General features: G+C 38.9%; 1 protein-coding gene across 1 annotated transcript in view; it reads left to right on the top strand.

Moving 5' to 3' along the window:
* Window positions 1–21,491, top strand: part of DBX1 (developing brain homeobox 1) — a 59,217-nt gene that overhangs the window by 3,551 nt on the left and 34,175 nt on the right.

The following is a 21,491-nucleotide window of genomic DNA, read 5'->3' as shown; positions in this document are numbered from 1 at the left end:
TCTAATGGCGTATCAATAATATTTCAAAATCTTGGCAACCCAACCACGAGTCAACTGCAGTTAACATGTAAAAAAATGTTCAACAAAAGGGATTAGTGGCACAACAGACAAGTCAAGACTTGTGCATTTGCCATCACAGTCAGCCCTGGTCAGTAACAAAAAAGAGATGTCTGCATAATTTAATCTGTTTTCTGGTCACCTATGTTTCACATGTACTGGGTATTGTAATAGTTTACTATGGATCAATCCTGCAATTCCTTTTTCCATTTCTTCTGGCTGCCATTCAACTCTTCAAAACACTCAACTCTTCCTGACAGCAGGGGCAGAAGATGCATTTTCTTTTATATCCTATGGTATTGGAAAGAACACTGGTCTGCAACAAATTAATATTAATTGCAGGTCAGCCACTGTAGTGACGAATGAAGAAACATTTAGTCACTGTTTTCAGAATCAATATCTTAACATCCCAGGTGCAACACTGAGCAGATACTGAAGTTCCTAACACTAAATAAAATTAATGGTTGGAGGCTAAACTATGAAAAAATCCTTTCCTGGGCACAGATGCTTCAAAACCACCACTAGGCACAAACAGCCTCCATTAATGCTTCAGGGAGCTGTTCTTTTCCTCTCACAGGAGGTTGAGAGTGCCTAACACAGTCTGAAGTTTTGCTGATTAAATCTTCCAATCTATCAGCAAATTGATAGGAGCAGTTTGGTAGCCCTGGAGAGGGAAGGTGGGGTCACCAAGCCCTCCCTGCAGCATTACATCATGCACTCGGACATGCACCGAGCTCCTCGGGAGGAGTTTAACCCCTCCAGCCTCTGCAACAGCTCTCCCTGGGCACAAAGTGATTTGAAATGCTGAGGGGACTTTGGAACATATAGTTTGGACTTTCTCTGTTCCAAGAGGATCATAGGAATTCTATAGGAATAAGACCTAAATTAAATCCCATTCAAAAAGTCCGTTTCTGGAAATCTAGAGATATCTATTTTATAGGTGCATGGTTTGATTCCTAATTACTTTCTTTCTTCTAATTATCAACTTTGGCACAAATTCTGCTACTATTTGAAGTGCTAAGAAGCAGATAACGTGAATCTTGCCTTGCTAGGTTATCTACCACCTGTTCTTCAAAAATCACCTGTATGAATGGTGGGGGGGAGAAACAACAGGGAGAGGAAGAGCAGTTTTCATTAGGTCCATAAACAGCTTGTGGCAGAGCAGAAAAAAATACAGCACAAGAGGTATAGCACAAGAACAGACAAAGTTCATTTAACATTCACTGCTAGTGCAGCCAAGATAATATTTTCAGGCAGATTTACACTATTTTTGAAGTTAATTAATTGACTAGTATTTTGCTCTTCCTTCTGGCTCATGTTATTTAGTTTAAAATGGCAACAAGTCTTACTACAAAGGACAGAACAAACCTCTTCATAGTCGGGAGGCTCATAGCACTGAAATTTAAGGCCATACAGTGTTGTTCATCCCAGGGAAATTTGCATATTAATCCAAAATTTTCCACTTCTTCTCCCTCAGCTTCAATGATACTGATTTATCTGGAGCACCTGTATGGAGCTGTGGTGGTCAGACAATGGCCTGCTCCTGATTCAGGACTTTTCTGATAGGCACCAACCCAAAGCCAAGAGAAGAAAAGAATGGAAAACATTTTCCATAAAGAAAAGATGGATTTGAGCCTGCAGCTGTTATTGCTCATCTGGTAGCTCTTCACCAACACCTTGCTTGTTAAAAAAAAAACCTAAGCAACCACAAAACAAGCAGTCATACCTAAGGGCCAGGTTTCAAACTCTGACCAAACCAAAGGCTGATTTATAAGTTCTCATGATTTTATAGAAAAAAAGCAGAACTGTGATCCGTTAATGAAGATCTAAGGGAGTGCATGACATGGCTGGTTTTATTTGTAGTTGACTCAAGGCTCTTAAATGATGTGTCAAGGGATCATTTTTTAACCCATGCCCCATTTCTTTCACTGCTCTGTCAGGGATTCTAAATGGAAAATGAGTGCTTTGCAATATCTCTGCAATTCTTTGTTTGGATGTTTGTTTCCAAAGATTGCTTGTTTGATAAGTAAGGCCAATGACACGCAGAATAAAAGAGGAGTGTCACATTAGTTCTTTGAACAGTTAAATATCTTCCTGTCTCAGTGATTATTTCTCTATTTTTATTTTAATTTTTTAGCAATAATTTCCAATTTACATTGCTGCCATGTGACCTATAGGGAAAAAAGTCCCTTCATTCCCACTTGACCAAGATCAAAAGCCAATTACAACCTGATTCTTTGATCCATTTAAGCACATAAACCAGGAATAATTCATAATTGCCCAATTTCAGTACCTCTCTGAATTGTGACAGTCAAGTTTGTTAAACCTAAAAAGAGGTTTGAGGTGTTTATCAATATGGCAGAGGTGGAAGATGGAAAGACTGACTTGCCAAGTAAAGTCCAGCTCTACAGAACAAGAGAAGCTGTATTGCTCCTGGAGCTCCAATTAAGACAAAGCCGCAATTAAAGAATATATCTGCTGTAGCATGTTACAATTATAATACCATGGTGACTGCCAACAGCAGTGAAATACATGTCAAGGTGGTTTTGGTTCTGTTTTTTATCAATCAGCCATCATCCTTACATTAAGAATTGAATACTACCTGTTAAATGCATTGAGGTAGCATAAATGCTGCCTTAATGAACATACCTGCCTATACATTAAAACTCTTGATTTCATTAATAGAATAAAGACCAAACAGTGGTTGTAAGGTAAATTGCATGAATAATTTACAGGAGTACAAGTAGCATGTTGTCTGCTACAGAATAACAGTTCATCAAGAGCATTACCAGGGGTCAGCAGCTCAGTTAGGAAAGATTTTCATCTTTTTTTAAAAGGAAAACTTACAAGCAAGTTGAATACAGGGCAGAGCTGTGAGTCAATAAACTTTAGTCTCAAATCATAAAAGGTTTGAGATGTAAAAGTACCCAATAAAATTTTGATTTTTCTTTAATAAATACTCATTTTTCATCTGAAAAAACCCCTCAATTTTACCATGAAAAAATTTTGCAAAATTCTCCAGCCAGTGCATGCAAACTGGAAGCTCTTAACTGATGGCTCTGGGCTGTAATTAGTCAGTGGCACATGCCAAAACCTGAGCTGTAGCTAGGCAGTGGCAAATGCCAAATGTGCTGGCAAGTGATGTCATGCTGGGTTTGCAGATGCTTTCTCTTAGTCAAATGAAATGTGGCACATCTTGATGCAACACCACTTCAGCATTCTGGGGGTTGGTTTATTTTTATTGCAGTTTATTTTTATTTCTGCTGGACTCGGGCTGAGTTGGTATTTGCCCTGTCAGGTGCTTTTCCTTCTCAGCCCCTGGCTGGTTGTGAAGGGTGCAGCACCCCAGCCTCCCCTCCCAACATCTGTCTGAAACAGCTGCAAAGAGAGGGTGCCTTCAGGAGAACACAAGCACACCCCCAGCATTCCCCTGGCTTTAACTCCACGATTTTCCCAGTAATTGCAGTTCTTGTGGAACTGCAGTTATCTTCTCACAGAGGGCAGATGACAGGTTTCCCTCAGAGCAGAGACTGCAGGAGGTGGCACTGCCTTCAGCACAAAGCAGAGCAAGGAGTTGTCAGCACACAACCATCTGCTGAGAGACAAGACAATTCAAAAGAAACAGCCAAGAAAAGCAGGTGCTGCACAAGCTACTGCCTGCTCATTTAGCCTCATAAAACCGACTTGGAAGAACTCTGGCTTTTCAGATTTGGCAGTGGAATCTGTCAGTTTGGCAGCGATGCTGGTGCAGAGACCACAAGTACTGCCCTTGATTCTGTTTGCTAGTGAGATCCAACACAGAGTGTTTCTGGGATTGATAATAGGAAGTGTCATTTTGGCCTTGCTCTGTGGTAAACAACCAAGGCTTTGCTGCTAAACTATTCATTTTATGGAATACAATGGCCAAGAAGGCAGGGTTTATTCCTCTAAGGATCAGCAAGGTCTGAATCTCTGCTTTGGTACAGTTTTTGTCAGTGAGTCAGCAGCTGAAGGTAAAGCATGATGAGGTGTCTCCCAGAGCTGAAAACTTCTTTCCCAAACACTTCGGGCTACAATCAGGGATCATACAAATAATAAACCTCTGTCACCAGGTCCTGTTTTCCTCACTTGAGTCTACACACTCATCTGGAGAAGTGATGAAGGAAACTGTGGGAACAAGATTTGATGTCTGGGAGAGCCTTCTCAGGCAAAGATGTGAACTGTGCAACTTCTCCATCTGCTAGGAATGATTCTTGCTGTTCATCTGCTGTTGCTTCCATAACTGTGAGCTGGAGGGAACTGTATTAACAGGTTATGCTTCTGAATGTTTCCTTGTGTAAATCCAAGGGACCCCCATTTCTCTGTGTGTCTCCATTTATTTAGAAATAAGGAGGAAGCAAAAAACGTCCGAGTGTGTGCCGGTGCCTGAGTCTAAGAAACTTCACATGTAAAGAGTTTTCAAGTGCCTATTTTCAGCCTAAGAAAATAAGTTCCCCTTTCCATCTTCCACATCCAAATCACCTCCACCCTCATCACAGACCCTGACTGTTAATCTGCTTTACACTGCCTAGGAAAATTTAATTTTTGACAGCCAGCATATCAGAAGGGATTCTTAGTTACCAAACCCTGATGCACAACCTTAGAAAGGCATGACCCAGACTGCACATTGCAGAAATTATATCATAGTATAGTCCTGCCTCCCAAAGCAGCCTGGAACTCACTTCTCCTCAAAACATGCCCAGCTCATTGTGCTCGATTTGAAAATGCTTCGCTCAGGGTGGAGTTTATGCCTGACACAGACCAGATAAACTCCCGTCAGCACCTCACAATACTTTTTTTTTTTTTTAATTTAATCTTTAAAAGGACAGGCTGCTGGTTAACTGAGAGTCCCCTGTTTGATTGACAGTATCTGTCAGAGGCAATGAACTCCACTTGAACATTGCCTTTATGTTCCTGTGTAAAGTTGTTCAACTGTGACCCTTCCATCTGTTCCAGCTAATCTGAAAGTCATTTAGGCCCGCTTCTCCATTCATCCCAAACACAGCACATTCTCCTGTTAACACACATATGCAAAGTTGTCAGGCTGTCAGCCACGTAAGGGCTTTTTTCCCCTCTTTTTTTTTTTCCAGACTCCCACAACATCTGTGTATACGTTTCCTTGTAACGATTATAATCACGAAAAAATGAAATCAGAAACTGGCTCAAATCTTGCTAATTGCATTAATGAACCTAACAATAGATCTCCCAGCATCACTTCAGACAATATTCAGAGGGGTTCTTTAAGGAAAGGTCATCAGGTAGCTGACTCCAGTGCTCCAATGTGCATGTGCAAACCTCCATATTTTAAACACTGAAACAAGTTATTGCCTTGAAGGTGTAAGATCTTTACCAAATATGTGTTTTAAGTTTTTCAGACTGCTACTCATAAACAGCTGTTCAAAACCTACTTCAAATATCTAAGTTTGTCATATCCTATTTGACATGCAATTTTAAAATGCATATGAACTTATGAAAAAATGTCTGGAAATCCTTAACAATGTGGTACTCTCAGTTAATTTACTCTTTAAAATTCATCTTACACCAGTAGGAAACTATTCCACTAACAATGTCAGCACAGTTAGTGTTTATCTTGAGAACAACTAATAAATCACCTGTTCCTTCCACACAAAATTAATGCTGACAATATAGTTGACTTCAAATTCAGGAGAGTACGTATTCATTATGGTCCTGGTCAGATATTGCTGCAAAACTATGAAATACATCCAACAAAACTAAGAAAAACCCAAGAGGCAATTTCAGATGTGTCCAAGGAAATACAAAGGGAAGGTTCTCACCCAATCAATTTGTTATTGCCACAGAAAAAAATATTTTTATATATTTCATAATTCATTTCTGGTACATGCACACACCAAAGTCTTTACAAAAGACCAGGTTATTTACAAAAAAAAAGAAAAAAAAAAGCATAATGCCATCTATTGTAAACTACTTCCAGAATAAAGAGGAGAAAAGTGCTAAAATTTATGGAATAGAAACAAAATAACAATCAGAGGGGGAAAAAACAGTATAGGAATTACTATGGAGTTTGTTGTGCTTCTCAAAAGGATCATGGCTGTGTGCTGTACACACCCACACTATGCCTGGAGTATTTATTGTATTTATTATATGGAATGTGTACTTCTGGTAGAATCTTGACTTCTTGGTAAATGTTAGCACAAAATGAGTGACACTTGTAGCAAATCTTTGTCCTCGAGGCTGATTTCTCTGACAGAAGTTATATAGAAGAATAGAATCAGGAAAAAGAAGGAAAAAAAAATAGAAAAAAAAGCCCCAAATCTCCCCAGCCTACTGTTCAGCTCTGTCATACAGAAGTAAAGAAACTAGACCTCCTATTCATGTATTACCCACTCTGGTTGTCATGCAAGCTTTGTGGCCATTCTCATTGTACTTGAATGGTGGTAAAGTAATAAAGGCAATGGGATGAACTTCTCTTTTTTTCTTTTTTTTTTTTCACTCATAAGAAAAAAAGTGTTCTGGATTCCTGTTCTGATGTGATGGAGGCTCAGCAGTGACAGTGAAAGTCTGCCAGCCTCACATTAAAGACTGAATAGTACAAGTTTAAGTACAAGGTTGCCGTTTGTGCTATGATTTCTTTTCATTCTTTTAAATAATGTGCATTGAGCTTACACGAATTATCAACAATAAACTGAAGTAATCCTTATGTGCCCAAATGCTTTTCTGCTATACTTACAGGAATACTGCTTGTAAAACCTGATCTAACAAAGCTGCAGGGTTAATTGCAAAATGCTCAAAAATTACTCAAAAATGCTTGTCTGTCTTTTCATGCATATAGTCTCTGCTTAAAATAGAGAGCCTCTTTACCTATCCATCAGCAAAGACTTTAGGATGAAATTCACCTGCTGTCTTTTGAGGTCTGTAGAACAGACAGAAAACCTGAACTGGCCTGGTCTGCAGAAAAATGTCTCCTTTTAGGGTGTTGAAATGGCTGGTGAGTCACACACTTTTAGATGTGCTCATTTCTCTTACTATGAAGTCCTTGAGACAGCCAGCCTGGACACCTGTCCTGGTGGGGCTCTGACTGATGAATGCAGTCTTTATTTGCCACAAGTACTATTAATGGACAAGCTTTGCCTTTATTCACCATTAATACCATTAATGAGGAAGCTCTGACAGTGCTCCCCAACACTTCTGGCCCTAAAAACTGGCTGTAGAGACGCTCCTGTTTGCTGTGGCACTGCTTTTCATATCTTCTTGCATTACTGATGGTCAAATTAATGTCTTAGGGGTCTAATAACGCAGGTTTTCTAATTAACTCAGGAAAGTGTCTTCAAAATACAGTTAAAATAGCTTCCTGGTATCTTGATATGAAAATCATGCTGGACTTGAGGGATGGGTTCTGAGCGCTGACTGATATTTATTGAGCTTTTACTTTACCACCTGGGGATCACTCTTGCTTTCCTTTTATTTAGGATAAGGGAAAAGCAAAATGAGCTTGCCATAACACAGGGCAATAATTTCAAGAGAGAAGATGTCACAAAAAGGAATTAAATTTCCTTAGATATAGATGAAAAGGTGGATTTTCATGAGTAAGGGATCTATGCATATATAAAAGACCTCTAGGGAGAATCAGGTCTTTGTGTGTTTTCCCAAAATCCCAGAACAGTAAAAAAACAACTACCGTAGCACAGTGTGACAGAAGTTATAACAAAAGTGATACTGGAAGTCCAAGAAGGCTGCAAAGAACAAAAAGTATCTAAGATTCTCTGAAATCTATGGCTCATGCCAAGTTTGAATTTTTGGAGTACTCATGCTGGTTGTTTTTCCCAAACATCAACACTTTGTAGGAATGTGTAATAAATTGTTAGTATGTTGAGTCTGAAAGAAAAATACATAGATTTACAGTCCCAGGGAAGAGGCCCTGAAGGGGAGTTCATGGGGAAAGAAAAAAGAGAAAAGGTAGAGGCCCCAGCTGATAATAAATCTCATTTGTAGACATATGTTTTACTCTGACAGCAGCACTCCTGGCTTTTCTAGGGTCTGGTTATTTCTCTGTATCAGAAGATGAGTACTGAACATGCAAGGTGCAAATTACCCTTTGGTTTTTTACCCTGTCTAGTTTGTATTGAATCTGTGCCCAGTCCTCATTGTGGAAACAAAAGGTTATTTTATTTAACCCTTATACTTTATGAAACTACTTTTATAACGCACAACTGATAAAATGATAAGAAAATCCGTAAACATTACTATGTCAGCTACTCTGTACACTTGATGAAAATTAGAAACTGCCTTAAAAGCAGACCTTTCTTTAAAAAAAACCAAATTCTTATTATTTGCCTTTTGAATTTTGCCCCTAAAAACCACCCTCAATAAATCTTTCAAGATTTATTTCACAATCAAAAGGCCCAAAAGCATACTTTTAAATGAAAAAAGAAAGAAGGCAGCAACTTCTTTGTAGCTCTATGACTCCAAGAAAAAGAATAATAAAAAAAATACAGATTTCTGGGCTGAGCTTGAAAGTCAATTAGTCCATTCCCTTCCCTCAATACAGCAACTAATGGGAGGAGATAAAATCATACAGCTCTTTGCATGATCCTATCATACCCACAAAAAGAAAGATTTTTCAGTGGACCAATGTCTGTCTTTAAAAACCAAGTCTACACAACAGGAGTTTTAGAAATAAAAATCTGATATGGTCACCCACTGAAAAGGAGAAACCAGAAAGCAAATTCTTCAACTTTCATTAGTAGTTCTTGCAATTTTTGAATGTGTAGTGACATTACAGAAGTAGTGGCCCACAGAAAATGATAAAAATCTGCTGATATTTTCCCATGCCCAGATTTAGGTGTTTAATCTTTGCACTCTGAATTGCCACTGACACTCATTTTTGAGCTGATCACCTCAGGAACTTCTTGCATCCCATCTGCATGCAACAAACAAATCCCTAGTAAGGAACAGTTCTGTATCTCTGTTTGCCAGACCTGGTGCTTAATTTTTAATATTTTTTAAAGAAATTGGTTTGATCCAAAAGAGAACTGGAAATAAAGAAAGGTACATATATTGCCCAGGTTTGCCTGCATATTTACAAAAATCAACATTTTCAGCTACAATGCTATTTTTGCTTTGTATAAACAGAGCTCCCTGAATGCTTTGTATAAACAGGACACTCCCTGAATCTTTAAACAACAAGGCGAAATACCTTTTCTTATTATTCATATTCAGCTCAAATTTAGAAAACAAAACTGGCATTGAAAAACAAAATATGTTACAGTTTCAATGTGCTGTCTTATATATTACAACAGCTCTATTATCATTATATGTTGTCTTATATATCAAGAGTTCTTTTATCATTATGGTGCAAGGGTTCCATACCTCCTCAGTGTTTCTCATAGGCAGCTCCTCTGAGCACTGACTGTTCCTGGTCCTTGCAGCAGCCATCTGACTCCTGATCCCACCAATCCACCCTTTTATGCCACTAGTTCTAATTTGCTACAGGTGTTGCCTGTTATCATCCAGCCTGCTCCTAATCTTTAGTAATAGGGTCCAGCTGCAACTCATTGGGGGATAAGATTACATTCTACATTACCCATACTGTGTCCTCCTACAATTCCCCCTTTTTATTTTAACCACAGAGTTGCAGCATTTCCAGAACTATATATTTAACATTATGACATATTTGTACATTTCATTTAAAACTAGGAGTTATACAAGTGTTCAAATAGCATATTATAGTACAGATATATATTTCTAAATGTTAGTTCAGTTCTGTAGCTTTTTACAAAGTACTTATCTTTAAGGTCTTTTACACTCATATTTAACAAACACCAATAGCTGTAATTGATACATTTTGCCAATCCTGTTTCCCCGAATCCACAGGGTTATATGGTTTAGTCCCAAATCCACGGGGCAATATGGTTTTTAATCCCAAATCCACCGGTCATCCTGAATCCATGGGGTAATATAGTATAGTATTCAAATCCTTTTTTTTTTTTTCCAAATCACAAGGTCATTTCCTGAGTCACATCCCGAATCACATCAGTCATATAGTTTGGTATTTAAATCCACAGGTCCCAAATCACATCAGGGTCACCACAGGTTGTCTTATATATTACAACAGTTCAATTATCATTATATGTGGTCTTATATATCAAGAGATCTTTTGTCATTATGGTGCAAGGGTTCCATATCACCAGAGTTTCATACCTCCTCAATGTTTCTCATAGGCAGCTCCTCTGAGCACTGACTGTTCCTGGTCCTTGCAGCAGCCACCTGACATCTCTTCCCACCAATCACTCTTTTATACCACTAGTTCTTATTGGCTACAGGTGTTGCCTGTTAAGATCAGGTCTGCTCCTAATCTTTAGTAATAGGGTCCAGCTGCAACTCTTTGGGGATAAGATTACATTCTGCATTACCCATACTGTGTCCTCCTACATCAATGTGATCACTTCACAATAACAACTGCACTGTATGTCTGACAGACATTTTAAGGCACAAAGAAAGCCCTTTAGTAAAGACAGGGATGTACAATAGAGATAGAAATACTTATCCTATTAAAAAAAGTTTAATCTAAAATCCCAAATTAAGTTTGGTTAAAATCCTGTATTTGTTACTTGAGGATGACTGAGCTGGGGAAAAAAAAATGTGGTTGGGAGGGAATAATCTGTAGTGCAAGCAGAGCCAATTGAAGGATGTTAAAACAAACAGCACTAAAAGCCAAGGAAGCTGAAATAATGACAGAAATGGGATGTAGGAATATTAGCCATGTTAACTCACATGCACCATGATCAGTCAATACCATCATCAATGTCCTTCCTGTTTAAACACCTATTATTGGTTTTGCATGTGACAAGTTATTTGCAATGACTTTAAGATATTTGAGAACTTGGAAAAATAGATGCAAAGTGAAGTACAAGCATGAATTAATTACTGAAAAACTTCAAATATTACATAGTAATCACTTTATTTTACATCTTCTTTAAAATCTACAGTGGATATTTTATTTTACTTTCAAAAGAAATGCTTTCTAGGATATTTAAGCCATATTTAATCTTTTCTCTTGACTTCCAGTGAGAGTGTTTTTTTTTAATGAAATCTGATATCTTTGCACAATGACATGACTCCAGGAGCTGTGGCTCTGACAAAAAGCACCACTTTGAAGATATTAGCCAATCCATGAGAACAGCTGGTTACCCTGGGTAATAACTAGTAACATGATCTGTCTCACTGAATAACTTTGAACACAAGTATTTTTTAGCTCTAAAGGATGGTTTTAAAACCTAAATGTAAGTTACAGAGACAGAAGTCAGTTTAATACATAAAATTTAATAAAGGAAATAGGAAAAACAGTAAAGACATGAGGCAAATAGCCATAGTGCTTTACTCACTCTTGAGCTTTACTCGCAGGAGTATTTGCTGCTGCTCCTGTGAGAACCTTTCATTCATTGTCTGTTCATCAACCCCACTTCCTTTCTCCCAGCATGGTGCAGAATCCCTCTGGGAAGCACCCTGTTAATTTAAATGCCACTTGTTCCCATCAAGCCACACAAACAGACTCATTTCTGGAGTTGGAACAGGCTCTCCTCTGCAGAGAACAGGCTGAAGGGCAGAACTGGCAGAGCAGCAAAGGCGCTCACATCCAGGAGGGAAATTTGGTAGAAAACCCAGGTTTCAGTAAAGGAAGATTTTGATGAGAACTATTCTACATTTCTTCCTCAGAAGCATCCCCACTGGAGCCCAATGGGAGCCATTAAAAGAGTTTGGGGAGCCTGTCCAATGGGTCTCTGCTCTCTTCTGAAGAGCTCTGCACTTGTCAGACCTCAGTTTTCCACAGATTCACCTGGACACCCTCTGTTCTTTCACACATGTTAAATAATGAATTCACTCACTAATCTTTTGGCATTGTTACACAGATTTATTGCCACCTTTCATCAGTCAAGCATCCAGAGTGTCTCAGAGCCTTTGCTGGAGCCACAGCATGAGCCAGAGGCACTGGGAGGGAGCATCCTGGAGCTGCAGCAGGGCCAACATCCAGCACAAGTCACAGCAAGAGTCACAACCGGGCTTGTCAGACTGAACAATGAACACAACACAGCCTCATCCCACCAAACTGAAACAACCCAGCCTCCTAAACATATGGAGAAAATCATTTTAGAACAATAGTAGCATTAAAAAAATAAACTCATGTCCAGGAACCCACAGTTCCAACTCAATTTTAGCACAGCCCTTCCTCCAACACCCAGGCAAACAAAATGTCAGAAAATTTGGTTTCATATTACCAAAAATTGTTAGGTCTTTGAATCTATTTTTTTGAGCTAACCAGAGATGGAGTGTCTTTTCCAAATCCTTCACCCAGAGACAGAGCAGATTTGTAATCTCCATGAAGTCCCTGTGCCCCACAGATGGCCACCTGAAGATTCTGCTTTGCCTGCCCTGTCTGCAGTTCTCTGCAATCATTCCTCCTCTGCTGTCTGAAGTTACATGCTGTGGTACAATATCTGAGCAAGTGACCAGATCCTTCTGCTACTCCCTTTTGTAAGTTGAAGTTTATGAATTGATTTGGGGAGCACTTTTGCCCAGGAAACTCAACAAGATTCATTCTGCCCAAGATTACAACATTATAGCTGCCCAGGATCTGATGCTATTCAGAAACTCCAGTGTTGGTGATTTTTTTTTAATACTTATCCAATTACTGCAGTGTGACGATGCCTAACATTCTTACATAAATAACTGCTCAACATAAAAAAGCCTAAATTCAAAGGAAAAGGCAACAGAGGACTATTTTTGGGAGGAAAAAATCTCAACCAACCACAAGTTTTGTTTATATCTCTACTTCAGATTCATTCATGCAACATCCAGAAGTAACAGGTATCTGTAGTGCACAGGCACAGCAGGCAGCAGGGTTGTCTCTGAATCACAGCCCAGCACCAGAATTTGTTTGGGTTTTGAGCTAAACTTTCTCCTCTAAGAATTTTTAATTATAAAGAAATAATAAATTAATTTTTAATTAAAAAAAAAGCCCAGCCTGGTATCAATTAGCACCATCACCTCCCTCCTCCTCCCACCCCTGTCCACCATCTAGTTTGCAAAACCCCATTTAATATATTTTCTTAAAGCTGTGTAGTGGTTTCAAGGACCTGTGCAGGGGGAAGCAGCCAGGCAGGTTCTGTGACACTGGTGCTGGGTGGCAGCAGCACAGGCAGGCACCGGGGTGGGAAACATTGAACTTCATCCTCAACAAGTATCAAAAGGAGACTTCATTAAAGCCAAAGATTTTTTGCAGTGAGGTAACAGCTTATAGTGTATTGCAAAGAGATATGAGAAAGGGCAGATTTTTCTTATCTTTTGTTATTGGAATTGACCCTCAGGGTCCTTAGGCCTTGGTGAGAGCTTAAGCAAGCTTAGATCAAGGAAGGATTTTGAAATTGAATTTATTCAGATTAGCAAAACCTTCCATGAGAGGATTTACTCTCAACAAGCTGTTGCCAACTCAGAGCTTAGAAAGCCCAGCACATTTTACTGATTTACAATCAACCTTTTTTTTTTAAACCCAAGGCTAGCCTCATTAAAATGTTTGCCATCAACATTCACACAGTAGCAAAGATTCCCTGCCAAATGTTTATTTATGGGTATTTTCCTCGCTTGTTCAGATAATTTTCATTCAGATGACGTTTCAGGGTTTTGGGAAAAAGACATTGTAAATAATGATACAGGGGGAAGTATGAGAGGAGGAATGCAGTAATGAAAAAGTGCTCTATAAGTGCTATAATGACTTATAACTTCTCTATAATGAAAAAGTGCTCTTTTCATTAAAATGAAAACTGCCTCTCAGTCACTACTTCATTTCACAATAAAGACATACCCAGACTGCACATAAAAAACTTCACTCTTGCACCTGATGTATTGATTTCGATGTTTCTAGCTCTAAAAAAGTGAATTATATGTTCCCATTTCTGCCCTGTGGCACGCATGGAGCTCTCTCTCAGTCCCAGCTGTTTTATTTCAGCAGGGAAATAAAAGTCTTATGAACTCCAAGAGAAACCCAAGCCATGCTCAAACCACTCAGCATTTCAGCATCCACTTTGCAGGGACAGGATTTTATCTCACAATTCAACAATTTGCATGGTTGGAATTCATGATATGCTTGCCCTGGGAAATCTCTTCAGGCAGAGGAAGAAGGTGCAGCAGGACTTGCTCAGAGAACACTCCTGGAGGGCTTGAGGACACAAATGCAGGAACTCACCTGTTGGTTTAGTATTATTTTAGCGCCTAAGACAACAAATGAACTGCAACAGTCTAGCTCAGCCCATTTCTGTTAACACAGTCTAAACAGTACTTCTATTTTTTTTTCAATTAAAAAGTTAAAGCCAGAGCAATACTGAACTGTTTGTTGCAGCTCCTCAGTCTTGTGGTTTGGCTGAACCCTAGAAATGTATTTTGCATTTCAATGCTAGCTGTGGAAATCTATCAGGGAAAACATAAAAACATATTAATCCTGGAATTGTGTATTAATATGAGGTGAAATGGTGCAAGGAGCCAAACACTGCAGCACTTGCTATGAGCTCTTACACTGAGTGGATGCAGGAACTATTCTACACAGCTTTAATTCAAATTTCTTCACATGTATCAGTGCTTATTTTATTTCTCCAGCTAAATCTGTTTTCTTTGACTTAGAACTTTTAGTTTCTTAGTATAAAAAGGAAAAATAAACTCTAAGTGTGCATCTTTCTTAGTGTGGAAGACTTTTTTAGTATTTATCCCCAATTATATCTGTTTTGAGAAACAAACAAGCATAATTTTATAAAGCCTCCTCAGAAAAATCTTCCAATACCAATCCATAAAATGTTTTCACACCTTTAAAGTGTTTTGGGGTTTTTTTAACCTGAAAAATGTGAGAAAAGTGTATTTAACAAGGAACACTACTACATAAACAAAGCTCAAAACTTGTAGAATATTAGAATCAAGAATCAAATAAAATCAAGAATAACTACTTGATTTCATGTAATAATCTATTGTTTTCATGTATTTCTGGTTCTGATTTAATTTTGTCCCTTGGAAATGGAAGAATTAACTATGAAATTTTATCAAACAAAGACTCAGAAAGCTTTTTTTTTTAATGGAAACTTTTAAGAGAAACTACTACAAAGGACCTTGAAGTCAAATCCTACATACAGCTCTCTTAAAGATGGACTGGTAAAGGCCCTTGTGAACTGGAACAATTAACGAGATCTCAGGCTTTGCACCTCTGGTGTCTGCAACAGTCCTGCTGCCAAAGAGCTTTCTTCTTGTGATTAAAAAGCAAGTAAATGTTCAGATAAAAGGCACATCAATTTTCTTTGCATTACCGAAAAAACTGTAAATTTTTAATTAACAGAATTGAATTTTTCCTGCAGACAAATGGGATTTTCTTTTTAAGCATGCACATATTTTGCACTAACAGCAATTTCTGAAAAATCATCTTCCCTGTTGTATGGTGTGTGCTGACAATATGCTTAAAGTACATGGGATTCCCCTTTGCCCTCTGCCAAAGTGTGCACATGCATATGTTATGGGAGCCAGGTTTGGTAACTCTTGCAAATTCCAATTTTGTATACTTGCCTACTCCTAAGCCCATTGTGCGTGGCATTAGGCCATTTCTTGTCAGAAAGATTACTGTTGTATGTATACCATCTTAAATGGTCTTTTTGTGACCTTGCTCTGTGCCCTGAAACAAACGAAGCAGGTTTCTGGCCGAGGTTTTTGGGTTTTTTTCCCCCTGATGGGCATACTAGGAGTGAGGGGAGAAGAAGAAAAAAAAAATCATCATTACACATGCGGTGCACCAAGGCACACAGACTTCTTGTGAGTCTACTGAGAGAAGCAGGCACAAAGAAATAGTCATTGCAGCTACAATGGGGGAGATCTAGTATGCATTTCCAAGGAATCACATTTTGGGGAGAATTACAGAATAATTACACATATGCTTAGATCATGAGCATTCAATGAAGCGGACAATATTTTGAGGATTTAAGATGTTGGTGTTGTGGTCGTCTCTAAGAAACCAGGATAATTCAGACATTCAAATGCAAAAATGCACCATTTGGAGAGTGTAATGCGCTCTGTTCTGGTCAGTGTTACAAATTCGGAAAGGATTCCCCGGCTGCAGACATCAGCCACTTAATACTTAAATCTGTTTCCAAATGTAAAGCATACAACAAAAGTCCTTTGCATTAATGAAATGGATCCTAACACCAGTGGAGTGACACATTTCATTAACGTGTCACATTACAGATGTAAAATATAATTACAACAGATATGCCTGTCCTACAGCCTGATAAAACCCGTGGATGAAATATTGTTTAACTGATTATGCAATAAACCTCTATCTCAGTCCCGTCATTTTCTGGCTGCAGACTGAGCTAATTTCATGCCAACATACTGAATTTCTCAGCCTTGCAGCTACACTCAGGGGTGGCTCAGCCACATCAATTTGATTTCTGCTGGTACAACAAAAATATTAGGCCACAATAATTGTCAACTGCTAATTAATTGTTAGGAAGTGCCAGCAAATGAGTGCAAATATATTTTGGGTTTCCCTACCAGCATCGCAACATAAGCCGTTGCCACTTAGGCTGGCTGTGCTTTTAAATACAGAGAAATGCTACTACACAGAAGTTTAAAAAACTTCACATTGTTTTCTCTCATATTTCATAGAAGCAGAGCCACTGAGCCACTGAGTACAGCAGAGAATCAGCATCTAACTCTTATTTCTTCTCACCTTCTACTTTCTTCAAGTCTATTTCAATACTCTTTAAAACATGGGACAGGTTTTGATCTTCTACTTCCTTCGAATATATTTCAACACTATTTAAAATATGGAGCAGGTTTTGTTTCTCTGCATCTGATCTCATTACAGCTGAGAGCAAAAGAACAGCATAATCAGTATGCAAACGAGTATTACAGCATCACTCGTGCGAGCCAGGGTGTTCTGCAGTCACCAAAGGAAGAATAAATGTATTATTGTTATTGCTATTACTATATCTAAAATATGCTACAGTCTTTGCAAATCAGTAAAACAATGGCTGTAGTCTGAAATCTTGTCCTTGGAGGAGCACGCTGCAGAATTTATGGTGCTGTTGGTGTGACGGGAGCCTGCTTGGAAAATGATGAAGTCTGGGAGACTATATGTAATTGTGGCTTCTGCAAACATTTACTTCTGCGAAGTCCTGATACAGGGCTAGTTTATGGCAAGAACAGCCTTCACACTGAGGCACAGGAGGGCTGGAAACCCAAGAGGGGATTTTCCACAGGGAAACCCATTCTGGGGTTACAGAGGCAGCACAAAGTCGAGCTCAGTGTTTGAAGGCTGAGCCACCACAAAATGTAGCCTAAGCAGAATAGTTACACCCCTCCAGAGCTTCTGTCCAGGCAATACAATGAATCTGAAACAATTCCTCTAGTTCTTCTCCCAAATCACACCACCAACATAAAATAATAAGGTCTTTTCCTAGAAATTAGGATAGATTTATCTTCATTTATACTGTGGTTCAATTAGTCTCTCTGATCCCCTTTGATTGTGGGTTTTAGCATTTCTCTTGGTGCATTAGCATTGAGGTTTTAAACTTTGCTTCAAATTAAACTAATTAAATTCATGAAAGCAAATTAAATTCAACTTATTAAATGTACTAAACAAAAATTATCCACCGAACTGCCTTACAAGTCACAGGATTTTAGAACCTGAAGAACTTGCTAAAATCTCCTATTTGGATCATTCTAGACTTTGAGGAGTCTTAATACTTTTCAGTGGACTTTTTATATCTTTGTGTTTCTTGGCAGAAGAAAAGAAATTAATAGACCTCATAAAACACTTTAAAAAACAATAAAGAACAAAACAACAAAAAAGAGAACCCAAACCCACACAACTTCATGCTTCTCTGACACTGCTGATGTAATTCTGCCCATCAAGAGATAAAGTCACTTGGCAGCAGTGAAGCATCTTTTTTTGAAACTTTGAATTTTTTATGAAGCACAGGCATTATGTGTACATGAAGTACTCAAAAAGAAAGGAAAAGATGGCAAAGTTGGTAATCAGCAACAGGTCTCTACTGTGTGCAAGAGTATGGAACTCCCAACTTGTAAAGTTTATTTAAAATCCTGTTTTTGTTTTAAAATGCAAAAATAAGTTAACAACAATTATAATCAGGAATAATAAAATAATAATAATTTAAAAATTCAGGACCCGGTGGACCATCAGGTTCATATGAGCTGTGAAATTCAAGTGTAGGTCACAAAATACAAGTGTGTGAATAATATACATAAAGGTAAGCAATTCCCTTGATGGTTTAGCTGCAAAAATTGTAAATGCCCTTGAAAAAATAAACAATTATCTTCCTATAATAGAACATAGAGAAAAACATGGTCTAGTATACATTCAGTCCTTGCTACAACAAAAAGGAAATAAAAAGAAAAGAATATACTAAGTAAAATAACAAGAAAATTGAACTTCATAATTAAAATAAGTTGATAAACATAAGGTTACACCTGTAGCATTCTATTACACAAGGGTATAAACCAGGCAGAATTCACTTGACATGAATGTTTGGATGGAAGAAGCTTCTGCTTTGAACATGGAAGTGGAACAGGCATTTGCAGTAGCAAAGAGCAACTTGCCAGTGCTGTGATTCCCCACCGATCAGACTGTGCCAAAGACTTGGCTGATGCACCATCCTAATGGATGGACTCACTTTCCCCTGAGAATCTTCATCTTTCTCTCTAAAAGGTAAAACCCAAGGGCTTTTCTCAATACACAGGTTTTTAATTTGGTTATGCTTTGCTGGCAGCACCCTTTCACATGCATGTTGATTTACAATATGACTGTGTTGCTTAAGTCTCTTTAAGTTTCAGCTTATTATTAACCCTAAGTCATGAAAGAATTATGAGTTAATTACTTAAAAAAGAATATTTTTATTTCCTTGTAGTCATGTCACACTTTCATCCACCATAGCTTAGTTGCAAATTTTTAGGTGCTCTACTGTGTTACAGTGACTTTCAAGCAGCACCATGCATACTTCCTTAGATGTTTCCAGAGCTCAGAAAGATCAATAAAAATCTTAATTACTGGGACCTTAGTCTGGGAAGACCTAAGGCAAGTTTTTTAAGCCATCTATTATCAATTCAAGCTCCCCTGTTTCAGCAATGACTGAACAGACCTCTTACCTCCTTTGTGTTTGTGGAGTCACATCTCAGCCATTGTCATTCCAGCCCAAAATGCAGCATGGGGTGAACCCCCACCTTGCTGCTCTCACTGTGGTGGAAGGATGAGAAAGATGATGGGGAGCAAGGGAAAGGTGCAGTGTCATCCTCCATTGCCACCATGCAGTGCCTGGAGCTCTTTCTGCCAGCACATTCCATTCCCAAAGGCCAAACCCATCCCATTCCAGCATTCCAGCTAGTGTTCCTTGTGCTCATATCAGACGTGGTAGATAACAGTCATGGGTTTATAGGGAGCATTTACAAATACTCCTAGGAGTGTTCCCACCTGTTGATCCTAGACATCTTTGCCCCCACTAGGTTCAATAAGAATAAATTCCAAGTAAATGTAAAAGACAGAGGTAAATCTGATCATATCAGCCTAAGTGAAATAGCAGCCACTCCTTCTGATGGGATTGTATAAAATCCTTCCTGTGGTAACTGCAGACTTTGAAGCAAAGGCTCCACAAGTAGTGGAGATCTGTACAGTCATCTGTAAAACCTCACTCTTCCTACTGTCCCTAACAATATTTTGGTGATATTATCCTTAGCACAGCACTGCAGTAGATGCCTGAGCAGTTTATGTTTTCCATTAGCATTGTTTTTTGCACTGTGCTGAAAGATTATGGAAAGGGAAGAAACAGGACATCAATCAAGGCTCAGCTGTCAGACAAGAGGAATGAATGTGGGAGTCTGATTTAATTTCATTTTCACAGAGAGTGAAACTGCTATGCTGTTTTGTAGCTCAAGTCTTCCCACAGGAGTTATTTGTTAGGCCCTGCAATGCTTTTGCTTAGTCCAGCTTTGTGTTTTAGGGGCTGCTGACCTGAGTGAGGTTTCTCCTCATGCACACCAGCACAGGCAGCCAACTCCAACCCTTCCAGTCTCAACTGGAGGGCTCCATGGGAGGAGATACACAGCTATCTACCAGCAAACAGAGCAGTGGTCTGTGTCTCACACTTGCTGGGTCTCTGCTGCTGCCTCAGAAAAGCCAGATCCATTTCTTCCTCTTACTCAGACCTTCCTTTTGATTAGCAGCTAAAAGAATTTCCCTGTTCAATCATGAACTGATTAACTAAATAAAACTTCTGCTAGAAATGCAGAAGAACACTAGAAACTCAGCATCCTCAGAGTTAGCAAACAAGAAATGTAACACATTCTAAAATCAATTTATTGAGGTCTTTATATGTCTTGGCTGTTCTTTGACACAAAAATGACACAAAAATGGTGGCTTGGGAAAGCATATTTGCATTATCAAATCCCCACTGGCAAACAAGACTCCATAGGCTCTACTGTGGCTTCCACATTCTCCATAAAAATAGACAAGAAAGCTCTCCCAGCATGGCCCAGTTTGCTCTGTGTGTCAGCCAGTCGGGATACATATTTCACCAAGCACAAAAGCAATGTCATGTACTCCCTCCACAGAGCCACAGCAAAGTGCAAGGGCAACTCTGACAGGATCATCATCACCTCTGTGTCAGAGATCAGCAAAGAAGTTTCATCAGCAATGAAACTCAGGCTACAAGAAGTCTGAAGTCTTCTAAGGTCACTCAGAAACATCCTGTTCATTATTATGGGTTCAGGCAATGGCCAGATCTGCCTGGCACACGAGTTCTACATTAAAAGTAAAGTAAAGAGTGTGAGATCCATCCAAACCCATCTGCCTATTTGTTAGGATGCTCTTTGCAGATGGTCCCTGTAATGTACTGGAAAAGTCTGTGACCTAGAAATATTTGGAGTTACATCTCTGCCTAGAACCAACCAATACAGCCCCACGTTTACTCAAATTGCCTGAAGGTAGAATCAAGGAATGGTTTGGGTTGGAAGGCACATTCAAAGATCCTCTAGTCCAACCTCCAAGATGAGCAAGATCTAGCCTTGCAAATATTCGTGTGCCTTCCAAATACCCAAAGCCCTAAACATTGCATTCATGTTAAATCCGAAATGTTTAATCACGTTTACTCTGAAATCTGATAAACCACCCCTCAGATGCAAACCAGCAAACAGTTAAAGTAGAAAAGCTCTGTGTGACTTCTAGTCTGTTCTAAACAATGACCAACCCAAAACATAAAATACAAATTTCTCCACAACACCATCTTGCTGTGGAACAAAGGACACTGCAGCGCTCCGCAATTTGGCTGGCTTTTCACGCTCTCCCTATTCTTCCAGGGAAATCTCAAGCCATGAAATTTCTTTTTTGTTAACGCAAAGAC

This window comes from Geospiza fortis, unplaced genomic scaffold, assembly GCF_000277835.1.
Source record: "Geospiza fortis unplaced genomic scaffold, GeoFor_1.0 scaffold165, whole genome shotgun sequence".
Lineage (NCBI taxonomy): Eukaryota > Metazoa > Chordata > Aves > Passeriformes > Thraupidae > Geospiza > Geospiza fortis.
This window is presented reverse-complemented; position numbering and strand designations above follow the sequence as displayed.